The 14,059-nt window shown below is 38.5% G+C and overlaps 1 pseudogene; it reads right to left on the bottom strand.

The window, feature by feature from the left end:
- Positions 1–3,800: 3,800 nt before the first annotated feature.
- LOC134370414 (pleckstrin homology domain-containing family A member 1-like) lies at positions 3,801–4,451 on the bottom strand (annotated as a pseudogene).
- Positions 4,452–14,059: the final 9,608 nt, after the last annotated feature.

Genomic DNA, 14,059 nt, shown 5'->3' with positions numbered 1-14,059 from the left:
TTTAAGCAGGCAAAAACAGGAGCTCTTAACATCCTGAGAAGTTGCGAGATGGACCTTGAATCCAAATGTTTCCAAAAGCAAAGACTTTCCATTTCCATTCCATAATAATTCTTTAATTTAATCCTTACCTTTTCCTTCAGTGATTAATTTATTGCCTCTGCAACTTTATCTGAAAGTGAGCTATTCTTTTGCAGTGCACAGAATCTCAACAGTCTGCTTCTTTAATGATATCCCCAACTTGCCCACCTGAGGCTTACACATAGCAAATCATCTCACATCACTCAGCAGCATATATTATGTTTAGAACATCTTTCCCAATTTTATTAATGTATTTTCTTTCGGGTAAGTTTTAGGGCCCCATCATAAAAATATATATATATATTCTGGGAACACTCAAGATGAGAGACTGAAAATTAAATTTGAATTTACTGAAATAATTCATCTAATACTTATAAATAAACCATCAACATAAATTACTCTATCAACTTCCTTCGCGCTAAAGGCAAACCACAAGATGTCTATTATATTGGACTGAGGACAATAAATTCAACTCCTGCAGATTCATAGCATAAAACATTTGCAAGCCTTGCCCTCCTCTGTTTGGACCCCAGACTCAGGAATGCAGCTGGATCACGTGCTGCCAGTAGACTCTTTATTCTGGGTATGACACTCAACTTAGCACATTTCTCTCTGTGCTTCCTCTTCTGTTTTCCAGTAACAAGAAATATGTATCTTGGGCGCCCAATTTCTTCTTGGGAAATAGCCTTCCCTCCTCTACATGCATGCAATCTTAGTGGACCTGTACTTACTTAGGAGGGCTGTTAAGACCCTAAGGAGTCCTGAGCACCTTCCAGTAGGTCGTGGGGTATCCAGAGAACAGGCACACAATGAGGCCAATACTGTCTCCCAGAACACTGACATCTGAGCCAGTGATGTAAGTTGGGAAGTAAGAATGGAATTCATTCATGCCAGAGGAAGCAGCCTGACCAGACTGCTCCTGTGGTGGACCATCCCAGAGTTCCTGCTTCCTCACTGCTGGAGCTGCCTGGATTCTGAAACTAGCTCTCTAGTCTTCCCAATGATTTCCTTTCCTTTCAGTCAGCTCCTGTTACTTGCAACCAAAGAACCCTGACCAATTCATTTCTCACTTTAGGTGGAGTCTCTTGCCATGTTTAATGACCACTTAAATAATAACTGGTCTTGTGTGCCAACACCAGCTAAAACATGAAAGCATTTTTTAACAGGTCTGTCTCAGGAGACTGACTGCAAAAGAGTCTTTGCTTTCCCTCTACAGAACTAGAGATTCAAAGAACACTATAAAACACTACATAAAAGGAACTTGGGTCATAATTTTCTATATTTTCAACCCTCATTTTTAAATTTTTTAGTTTTAATATTTTGTTATAGAAACTATATTGAAGTTCCAGAATCTCAGAATAAAATTAACCACAATCCCAACCTAAGTCGATTCAATGTTTTCATTTGTTCATGTCACTTTCTAGTCTTGGTCTATATTCAGAACTCATTTTCATTATCAATAATATTGTTATAAAGATTATATTTAACTCTTTTTGTTAACATTGTATCATGCCTATGTTTCCATTTTGCCAGGTTCTTTTTTCTTCCCCTTCTGATCCCACCATCCATAAACAATTCAGTAACAGCCCCATGTTTATTCTTCCACACTTTCTCTGTCCTCAAACTATCGTGTGTATATATGTGTGTGTATATACATACACATACACATATATAGAGAAAGATATATGTAGGTATGGTGAGGTTTTAGTTGCTGCCTCCTAAACAGTGAATTAAAATTAAGTCAGACTCTATACACAGCCCTGCATGTTGCTTTTTCCACGTTACAATACATAAAATTCTCTCTAGTCAGCTGGATCAAATTCATTCTTTTTAATTGGAGGATTTATATCATTTACATTTGATGACATGGTTGGGATTTAATTTACTATTTTGCTATTTGTTCTCTATGCATCCCATTTGTTCTCTGTTCGTTTTTTCCCCTAATTTCCTGCTATTGCTTTGTTAGTTATACCTCTACATTTTAGTTTTCAGTGGCTGTGCTAATAATATACATCCTTGACATCAAATATGCTTTAAACAATAATATTTGAATATTATAATCCCATAACAGTATACTTCTATGTTCCTTTTTCATCCTTTGTGCTGTTGATGTCACACATTTTATTTCTGTGTAAGTCATGAACTCCACAGTGCATTTGTTATTTCTGCTTTATATAATCATTTTAAATAAATTTTAAAATAACAAAATACTTTCATATTTACATACATATTTACCATTTCTTATGCTCTTCATTCCTTTGTGTAGATCCAAGTTTCCATCTGGTTTTTTCTTCTGCCTAAAGCACTTCCTTTAACATTCCTTCTAGTGCACATCTGGTGGTGACACAGTTTCTTGGCTTTTGTTTGTCTTAAAGAGCCTTTATTTCATCCTAAAGTAAAATTTTAAAGGATATGTTTGCTAGATAGAGCATTCTTTGTTGACAACATCTTTTTTATCCTGTAGTGTAAAGGTGTCACACCGTTGTTTTCCGACTTGCATCATTTCTGAAAAGAAATCTAATCTCATTTTTATCTTTGTCCTTCCATACATTGAATATCTTTTTCCTCTGGCTGATTTTATGATTTTCTATTTATCACTGTTTTCCAGCAATTTGGTGAAAACAAATTGCTTCAATGTTATCTTTTTGTGTGTTCATCCTGCTTGGGGTTCATAGTTCACCTTAGGTTCTTGTATCTGTGGGTTCATAGTTTTTTGTTTTTTTTTTTTAAATCAGATTTGGAATTTTTTCACCCATTACTTTTTCAAATGTTTTTCTGTCTCTCCAGCCCTTCTCTGACCCCTGCAACACACACCCACTTTTCTGGGTCTCCAATTACACATATAATAAACCACTTGATATTACCTCCAAGTCACTAAGGCCCCATTTATTTTTTTTCATCCTTTTTCTCTCTGTTTCAGTTTGAACAGTTTCTGTTGCTACAACTTCAAGTTCACGGATCTTTTCTTTTTCTACATCTAAGATGCTGTTAATCCCATCTAGTGTATTTTTCATTTCGGGTATTGTATTTTCCATCTCTAGAAGTTCCATTTGGGTTTTTAAAAAATATTTATCCTCATTATAGTCATATCATTTTAAAGATCCTTAAACATATTGAGCATATTTGTAATAGCTATCTAAAAATCTTTGTATACTAATTCCATCACCTCTGTCATCCATGAGTCTTTTTCTACTGACTATTCTTTTTTCATCCTGGTTATGGGTCACATTTTCCTGCTTCTTGGCCATGTCTAGTAATTTTTGTTTTTTCTCTTTTGTCTAGTTTTTATTTATTGGATTCTGAACATCAAGTTGTTAGATTTTCTGAGTATCTGAACCTTGCTATCTTTCCTGAAAGAGTGGTTTTGTTCTAGAAGAAAGTTAAGTTACTGGAAGATCAGATTGGTTTGATCATTTCATGGCTAATTTTAAAGGGTAGGCCTGAAGTAGCCTTTACTCTGGGATAGTTTAGCCCTACTACTAAGGTGTGTTCTTTCTGGGTATCTTGAAAAGTCACTGTGGAAGCTGGTTCTCTTGGAAAGATGTGGAAGTTCCCTGGCTTGACCTTGGAAAGCTGAAGACCAAGGAGTTGTTATAAGAGACTGTGGAACGTGATGTTGGCTGCAGCTGCATAGAAGGACCGAAATTATTACTAGACACTGAGAAACAGAATACACCTATAATGAAAAGCAGCTGTCAAGGAGTCAGCCATTAATCACACAGTTAGTAATTTATTGTGATACTTGATTCTCTCCATATACAAGGATTTGACAGCCTTCTGGCCTGCCACATACCTGAGGATGATCTTCCTGGTCCCTACTGAGATACAATGGTACTAAAGAGTGCATTGATCTAACTGTGCATCTCCTTAGAACCATCAGCCTACACTGAGGAACTTAGAGGCATTGTTACAATTTTTAAGAGGTTGTCCCTCATCACTATGTGCCTCTGTTTATATTCCTGGACTTTATAAACGTCTTCAAGTGATATTATGTGGAGAACTTCCTTTCCGCTTCATATTTGAAGTCTATTTTGTTTCATCCATCTGAAAATGTCTTTGATTACAATTTTTCATCACTGCCCCTTGTTTAACACAGTAACTGACTTTGAAAATCCCGTTATCTGGAGGTGGTTTAAGAGTAAAGTAAGGAAACAGCTTTGAAGTCATTTGGAAGCATTTCACCATATTAATTTACTTCCTTTTTCCTGAGCTGGAATAACTACGTGTACAGCACCAACAATATCTGTCCTGCAAGGTACTTGCCCCTTCCCACGCAGATGTTTAACTTGGAGACTGAGGTTATTAGCATGACACTATAAGTCTGACTGTTTTTGAAACTCATTTCTATAGCGTTGTTCAACACACTTACCCATTCCACGAGATGATGCTAATCATTAGTTTGTAATAAACATTTCCTCTTCTCTGTATTTATTTTAAAAGCAAAGTGAAACAAAAAACACAACTCTCTGCCTTTGGCTTAACTTAGTTGCATTGTTACCTTTGAAATGTAGGTAAGTTTAATGTCTCCAACACAAGTCGATCCAGAAATAGATTTAGTGGTAGGATTATCCATGTACAATACCAAACTATCTTTTCTGATACCCACTATGAGGTCCTCCAAAGATTTCCTATTTATTTAATTTAATGTTTAGAAAACCACAAACCCAACTCTGATCGAGAACAGCCACTGGGTTTACCTTTCTAAGAGTCTGGGCACTCCGTTCTGTTTCCTGGCCCTAAGATATACCTTAATAAATATAATATCCTGTAGATATCATAAGCATGAGGGGAAAATATTTCATTATAGTAAACATAAAAGTAGCCTGTGATAGTGCTATTGGGAATTCTGTGCGTGAAGTTCCAGACCATCAGATGTGACCTTTGTGCTTATGCTTCAGAGTGCAGGAGCCAATATCTCACTGCTGGTAAGAACTTACTACCCGTGGCACAAAGGAAACAACAAATTAAGGAAGTTGTCATGGAACCTGGGGGAAGCCAACAATTACAGATCTAATGTTTGCAACATGAAGTTCAAGTTCTGGAGCCAAAATGCTTTCCAAATAGAGCTAACCAACGCAGGTGAAAAGTGGCTGAAAATGTGCCTGGATAAGGTTTAGAGAACAAAAGAGAGCTGCTATCCACTCTCCATCAAAATCCTGCGGTAAAGCTCACAGAGCTTTTGTTTGCATTTTCAACATAGCATGAGTATCTTTTCAGCAGAACAGGCCACCACCAACAAACCTGCCCATGAGGGGGATTGCTCTGGGAAACTAACTTTTTTTTTCTTTCCATCTTCTACCCCAACTGCTGAGACCACTACTTCACAAGGGCAACCTGTGTGACCGCTACCCTAAGACTTTTGTGTCACCAGATACCTGTCTTTGTTCCTCTCAAATGAACTGATTAACATTTCTATCAGTGAGGATGCTAATTAAATACTTACCAACTTTAACTATGTGCTCATCTGAACTAGGTTCATGTGCCACCACAGGTCACTCGTGTACCTGAGCTGCAAAAAGCCCAACATGTACCAGGTATGGTTTGAGGTGTGGTCTGGCTCATGCCAGCTTCCCAGAAACTTTGAATCTGTGCTAGGCTCGCTTTCCCCATGCCCTGGCCACAGACGACTGGATAGAGACAGGCACGTGGTTCAAGGGCCATAGGTGAGCTGAACCAATCAGCTTCTACTTCTCAGAAATTTGAACAATTGAACTAAGATGCAGTTCCCTTTAGGGCAGGAGCAGCCTTAGGTGCTAGAGACGTGGAGTGGGGGACAGAGGTGGGAGAGAGTACGTACAGAGTAAGCCAGAGTAGTCTTGAGAGATGAGACCTCTGAGACCAGCTGAGAGAGACAGCTGGTAACCTTCACTCTTGACTTTACTGGTCTCAGGCAACTTCCAGTGAGGACTGGCTGTCCTTCCTGCCCTGGCAGTCTGTGGGATTCTTCCCATCCAACTCACTTAAGTGGATTTCTGCCCTTACAACCTAAAGTGCTTAAGCAGAACCCAAAGTATTTTAGAAGCTCATATTTCTTGCATTTCTAGCAAGACAGACTTAGATTCAGGCAATATTTTCTACTAATCATAAAACAGAAACTTAAGCTTGTAAACATTTGTCATTCACAATAAAAATACACAAAAGAATTGGAATTCATGAGTTTGCTCAAAGCTCTTAGTGCAGACATTCAACTTGGGCCCCCCATTCAGCCACACCATCTATGGGGCCTGCAAGGGCCAAGCAAGCAGGGTTTGTCTTTCAGAGTGTCAAGACTGTCAGGAAACCAAGGAATGACAGATACGTCTGGGTTAATAGAGAGTCTGGTGGAGAAGAGATCAGTGCCACCTGTTCTTCAAGAACTCCCTCCTATACCACTTTCCACCAAAACAGATTCTGTGTTGGTGATAAGATTCTAGAGCCCTCATTTTTCCTGATTTCAGCTATGCATCTTGGCTGTGTTCTTCTGTTTCTGATTTTGATAATTATCTGAATGGACTCAAGGTTCCTGCCATGGCTCTGCTGATTCAGGCTGCCCGTGTCCATGCCCTTGCTTCCTGTTTGCCACACCAGCCTGACCATACACGGCATCTCTAACCTGGAGCCTGCATGGAGCTTCTGCATAGCCCAGGCAGGGCAGCTGGCAGGTCAGGGTAATGCCTTTTCTACAGGCAGTGGAACACGGTGCGTGTATTCCCAGAACAGCTTAAGGTTCTGTCCATTTTTAGGAGTCTGTGATGCCACTAAAGAAATGGCATTCTTTTTCACAAGCCATACTTGTCTAGGAACCTGTTTCTGGGTAAACTTGATGGCCCTGGTTAATTTCAATCTCACTAGGGCTACAATGTTAGCAAAACTTGGTTTGACTTCTTGTGCCCATTCTATAGGCCACACTGACTAGATAAATATGTCAGGGCATCATTAACCACAGGAAGCTTTTGTCCCCAGGACTATATGTAAAAACTTGCTCTCTTCAAGTTCTGGATCAATAAAAACTAATTTCAGGGGAAAATAATCGCACTGTTAGATTTCTTTGCCTCTTTAAGAAGTAACAGCTGAGCTTGGCTCTCATTATCAACTTGCAATTCAGATTCCTTTGACATTTTTGAGGACTGTTTCAGTCACAATGATTTAAGACCCACATCCCTTCTCCCAATGAGTCTGAAATCCAGTAAAGAAATAAAATGTGATGATAAAGATTTTTCTTAAGCACAAAGAACTGTGAAATCAAACTGAGATTCTTGCTGATTTCTTCTGATGGACTGCAGAAACCTATGAATGTCTTCACAAAAAAGTATCACCTTGCTGCAAATGTGCACCTTTGTAAAGGGACTATCTGAAGCCTGATCCAAGGACCTGCTGCCAAAGAGCCCTTGATGCAAATTAGCAAAAGGTGCCTCTACTAGTGCAGGGCATAGCCAGTGGACTGAGCCTCTTTGGTAGAAAAAGACACCCCTTCCTCTGGAGCGGTCAACATCCTCTCCCTCAAGGGCCGTGGCTTAGAAAGGAGATCTCAGCCCCCATCCCCCTCCTCAGTCAGGTACCACTGAGCAAGGTGCACAACGTACAACTCCACACAGTGGCCTTGATGGGACCAGTAATAGCAAAACTCAACCAAACCAAACAAAAAGTACTCTGGGCAATATCTCAATCACCCAGATAAATAATATCAGAATCTGTTATTCTTGCCCGAAACTCATATTTCAATGCTACTAAAGTGTGGTCTGTAAACCAGTGTCACAGTGTGAAGTCTTTATTAACAGTCTGCAAGATTAAGTACAGAAATTGAGAGTGTTTGAAAACTTTTGTGGCAATCTGATCTTGGTGCAACATTTTTATCATATTTACAGAAGTGCCAGTCTGCAAAGGATTAGAGATTTTAAAAACTTGTCCTTCTCCGCAGTTTTTTTTTTTTTTTTTTGTCTTTTTCGTGACCGGCACACAGCCAGTGAGCGCACCGGCCATTCCCATATAGGATCCGAACCCGCGGCGGGAGCATCGCTGCTCTCCCAGCGCCGCACTCTCCCGAGTGCACCACGGGCTCCGCAGTTTTAAAAGCACTGCTCTACCACAATTTTCAAAAGGAAAAAGCTACTTTAATTCCTACTTTTGAATCATGTGGTCTTTCCTTTTCCTGTACAGTATAAAGTCTAAAGTATCTTCTCAATTTGTTTGCAGTTATAAAGACATATAGGAGGGACAGCCAAAAATGTAAATACTAATATAAATGGTCTCACAAGCAGATTGAAGCATTCCATTATTATTTTGTGAAATGGAAACCAAATGGAAAAATTAATTTTACTCTTTTACCATTTGCTGGTTGATGAATTAAACATAGATCAAATATACTCCAGTGCTGAGTTTTTCTTTTAACCTGCTCAGCGTGTTTAACTATAGCTAAAGGTAGCTCCTGATAAGAGAGATGTCAATATTTGTCTTTCCTATTTACCCACAATGATACCAATATTTTATAACAAACACCGTTGTCATCGGGCGTCCCCTCACCTCTGCTCCTTTATTTAAGGAAGTCATAAATGTGTCTACTTGGAATCACATCATACCAAAACTTCCAGAACATTCAAGCAGCTTTTCTGGTCTTAGCCCTGGTTGTAAATTAGTTTGTACCAGCTTCTTGTCCTCACCTTGCCCTGCAGTCCTTTTCATGAAGCTCTCAGTCCTACAGAAAAGCCAGTACCCAAAGGAAGTCCACGTACACGCTGAGCAGTGGACAAGCCGAGACTTGAGACCTACTTGAAGTAATTCCCAAGTTGTTTCCCAGATATTGTCTTTCGGGTTGGCAGTGATGAGAAAAACTGGGGCCAGGAGAGTGTCGGGCTTTTGCATTTGTCCTAATAAGTTTGTTGATGTGTGATAAGGCACAATGCAGTAAAGTCTTTCATGTCCATAAAGCATCCTAGTGTCACTCACTTGTACCTCATTCCATCTTTTCAAACCCTTGGCTGAGTGACACAAGATGCTATGCCGACACTTAGTTTTAACTATCTCCCTCTATTTAGATGTTCCATCTGAAGTTTTATAAATTAGGAACAAGAAAATATTCTTTGTGTATAAATAGACTATTTCAATGGGAAAAAAATATTTCTGTACTTCAGGAATGCTAATCAGAACATATTCCTGTTTTAAATAAACTATTTGAGCAGAAATGGGTTTTACAACCCAACTAGACTAAGATGAAAATACTTAAAACGAGCACTTTTTTACTTAAATTCTCCTGACTAAACTTCCCAAAAATTCTTACAAGTAAGTAAGTGACACTCATTGGAAGCAGTAAAATTAACGCCCCAGGGAGAGCATTAATCCATTCATGAGGGATCCGCCCCCATGACCCAAACTGCTCTCAACACTGCCACATTGGGGATCAGATTTCTAAGACCTGATGTGATGGAGTTTGGATGTGCTGTCCCCTCCAAAACTCATGTGGAAATCTGATCCCCAATGTGGCAGTGTTGAAAACTGATTGAGTCATGGGGCGGATCCCTCATGAATGGATTAATGCTCTCCCTGGGGGAGGAGGGGTAGTGAGTGGGTTCTTGCTCTGTTAGTTCCCGTGAGAGCTGATTGTTTAAAGGACCCTGGCACCTCCTCTCTCTCTCTCTCTCTTGCTTCTTCTCGCCATGTGATCTGCTTGTACCCGCTGGCTACCTGCCACTTTCTGCCATGAGTAGAAGCAGCCTGAGGCCCTTGCCAGATGCAACTGTCCCAGAATCATAAGCCAAATAAACCTCTGTTCTTTATAAATTACCCAGTCTCGGGTAGTTCTGTTATAGCAACACAAAATGGACTAAAACATGATGATATTGACTATAAGCACCAGTAGATCAATCAAATACAGAAATCTGTTTGTTTTAAATGGAGAATGGTATTTCTCAGAGACACCAGCTAGGAATATGACGTTGCTACTCCACGTGTATCCATGCATCCAGCACTCATCCATGATGGCTCTCAAGCCTTGCTCTTTCCACACAGAGCCCGAGTCTCCTCATGAGCTTCAAGTGCAGAGACAAGGTATACACTTCTACAGAGCACTTTGGTCCAGGGGTGGCTGAATATGTGAGTGTTTTTTCCATTCAGTTATAAACCATGTTGATATTAAACATAATCATTCTCTTGCCCTAAAGGAGTATGACAGGATTAAAACAAAAGGGAATTAAGGGAAGACCCAAGTATTTTGAGCAAGTGACATAGAAATGATTGTATAATTTGGATTCATTTAATTTTGCATCTAGCTGTAAAATAGACATTGTAATAAAAATAGGATTTGAAGGAAAATCAATGGCTATATTGTCAATTATAATAAGATAAAATTTTTAAAAAGTGAATGGCTACAAAGAAAAGTATACATAAATATAATCAATAATATTTATAAGGTAATTAAACAATATTCAACTATGACAAGCAACCCTAGAGACAATTAAGATTTTAGATCCATGAAAATACATATATATATTGTTTATTTCACACAGTAACTAGTCTTGTTAAGCAGTGAGGAATATATTCTTGTAAACAGAATCATACAGCTTTAGAAACTTGCTATTTAAGAGAAAGTTGTTTCTAATTCCAGAATTAGTCATGCCTGTATTCGTATTTGTATAGATTTTCACATATCGTATTTGTTACCAATTTTTAAAAATTTTACCTTCTTTAATGTGAAATTACCAACATTTTTCGAGTATTCAGAAAAGTTAGACTTTTCTCCTCCCTAAGACCAGCTTGGATGGAATTAAAATTTTATTTCTTTGATCCCACTAAAATAGGAGAAAATTATCTGAGAACAATAACAAATAATTCCATCCAAAATCCATTTGCATGAAAGTCCTAGGAAATTTAACATAAATGCCCCTTGATCTGGACTGCTCTTCTCTCCTAGAGGCTGGGCCCATCCTATACCAGCTCAGTCTGGGGTCTCCAGTACCCTACAGAAGGCCCTAGGGCTTTCAAATGACTCACCATCGGTTTTGTTTCAGGACCATGAAGACCCACATCCAAGAAATTCAAGTCCCCAGGGTGGCCCTGAACTAAAGTTTCTTGGGCACCTTTCAAATGATAGTGTTCCTAAATTGAACCCAGAAGTCACCTATAGTTATTGCTTTACCTTAGAGGTAAAGTAAACATGATTTTCCAGATACATTTGGTCACCTAAACCTCCCTTACACTGGACTTCTCCACTGAGGAGGTTTTAGGCACAGAGGAAATACTCATATTAGAAGGGTGTGATTAAAAAGATAGTGTGAAGAGTAAAAGCAATCCAGGTACCAAGTGGGGAATTAAACATGCCTCCTATGGAAAAGGTCAGCCTTGGAGGTTAAAAAAGTTCTGAGGATAGATGGTGGTAATGTTTGCACAACAATGTGAATGAACTTAATGCCACTGAACTGTACACTTAAAAGTGGTTAAAATGGTAAATTTTATATTATGCATATTTTACCACAATAAAAAAACCAGTCTTGTATTAATATTCATTTAACCCCTCAGTATGAACACATATGGCCAAAACTTGAAAGAAACGTAATTCTAAAATCAGAAAAGAACAAGGGCATTATGTTTTCATTTTTGCTATAGTTCTCTCATCATTTAAAATGTATAAGGTTAGAAAGACATTTAAATGTTGGCATCACACAGGATACTCACATCCAATTTACTATTGGCATCTAAAAGTGGTGCTAATTTATATGCAGCTCCATCTGGCTACTTAGTTTGTTATATTCATTATACAAGTGAATAAAAACAAAAAACAAAACAAAAAACACCCAATACTTCCTCCCTAAAAATCTTGTTTTAATGCCTTCCCAAAACATAGCAACTATTTAAATGTCTTCTTACTTTGTACTTTCACTATATCAGGATGTCCTTTTGTCACAATTGGTCTTGACTCTCTATTTAAAGAATTTCTGCCCCACCCCACCCTGCACCCCTAACACACAGTTAGGATAAGCATAATGGGTTGATTGATGCCACAGAGCTATAAACTGCCAATTCTGGTGACAAATTTTTTCCTTTCAGTCCTGGATTGATGTGGAAATAATTACATTGAGTAAGGACATTCAAGGTGAGTGGTAATACATAAATGCCAGATACTTGGACAACTCAATTGGAGGCAAAAGTTCAGAGCAGCAATTCTATAAATGTCAGCCACAGCAGCCTACGGCAGGCTGTCACCATGTCTACTTGTGAACAGAAAGCATAGAGTTCATGCTTTCTTGGTCACAGTAATATATCAAGGGGATAACTTCTAACAGTATCAATTAAATGACAGGGGTTAAACGAAACCATAGACTTTCCAAGCAGAAGGGGACTGTGGAGGTCAATTAAGAACTCTTGTTTTGTGTGGCTATGAAGGTAACACAAAGCCTCTTGATCTGGGCTCATTAATCTTCAATCAGAAAATAAAAGGCAGTGGGCACACCCACTGTTGGATGTACGGCTTCTGTAGTACATACAACTGATCATCCTCATTGCAGAAGAATGTGAATGTTCATTTCATACACCACAGCATTTAGCATACCTCTTTTTTATTTACTGTAGAAACAATATGAACATGTGGGAAAATGTTAGCACATAACATCTTGTTAAGTAAGTCACTCTTAGAAAGGGATTTGACTTTGAACCGGTATGTCAATAGCAAGATTTTTAAAATTATTTTATATTTATTGAAATACAAAACAGACTAGCAAAGTACTTCCAAAATAAAGATTACCAAAATAAGTTAGAAAAGTACTTCCAAAATAAAGCTAAAAACATTAGTTAGCCTGAAAATACTGGCCTTCGGTTGCTGCTGTAACACGTTACCACAAACTTAGCGTCTTAAACATAAATCTATTACCTTACAGTTCTGCAGTACGAGATCTGACATAGGTTTCACTGGGCTAAAATCAAGGTGTTGGCAGGGCTGTGTTCATTCTGGAGGCTCTAAGGAAGGTTCTGTTTCCTTGTTTTTTCCAGCTTCTGCGGCCACCAACACTCCTTGGCTCACGGCCCCTTCCTCCATCTTTAAAGCCAACAATGGTTCATCTCTCTCTGACTGTTCAGTATTTCACATTTCCCTCTGACTCTGACATTCGTCTAAGTCCCTCTTCCCCTTTTAAGGACACTTCTGATTACATTGGGCCTACCTGCATAATCTGGAATAATTTTTCTATTTCAAGGTCAGTGGATTAGTACATTAGTCCCACCAGTAACCTTAATACTCCTTTGCCATTTAACCCAACATATTTATAGGTTCTGGGGTTTAGGGCACAGACATTGTTGGGAAGGAGGGCATTATTCTGTCTACCACACTGAGATTCCACACATTAAATACAAATGTAAGTATACATCAAATATACCACAGTTTAGTATTTTTGTGACAGTTCAATAATTGTCATTCAGTTGCCTTAATCTACAGAATTTATCTTTTTTATCCAAATAAAACCTATTAAGCTGGCCAGATACATAAACTGTACAACATTACAAAGTAGTGGTTACTTGTATGTCTATATGTGTATATACATGTATATATAAAACTATACATGTATACATGTGTGTATATGTAAACATATATATGTATATATACACACATACACATAATTTTAAAATTAATCAAGTGGTTCTAGAAAATTATATACAACAAAGATTCCTAGGAAGGTAATGCTTTAAAATAAGACCATATTTACAATGATCCAAAATCAGCTCAAGATGAGATTTTAATGAAGAATATAAAGGTTAGAGTAAAAGAAAGTCTTTCTTTCCAGATTTGCCATTGTCCCCTACTTGTTTTCTTCTTGCTTTGCTCCTGTTATTGTCCATATTAAACGTCCTTGTGCTCTTAAAAGCCTGCCATCATGTGAAGTGACCAGACCCCTTAGGAACAGGATCAAACCACCAACCCCCAAATATATGAGTGCAGCTGCCTCAGAGGAAATCACTGAAAATAAAGGCAAATCATCTGTGCACTGCTCCATCTGGCGTACCTGTAATCCAGTGGAAAAGT

The sequence above is a fragment of the Cynocephalus volans genome, chromosome 2 (assembly GCF_027409185.1).
Source record: "Cynocephalus volans isolate mCynVol1 chromosome 2, mCynVol1.pri, whole genome shotgun sequence".
In the NCBI taxonomy this organism is placed as follows: Eukaryota; Metazoa; Chordata; class Mammalia; order Dermoptera; family Cynocephalidae; genus Cynocephalus; species Cynocephalus volans.
This window is presented reverse-complemented; position numbering and strand designations above follow the sequence as displayed.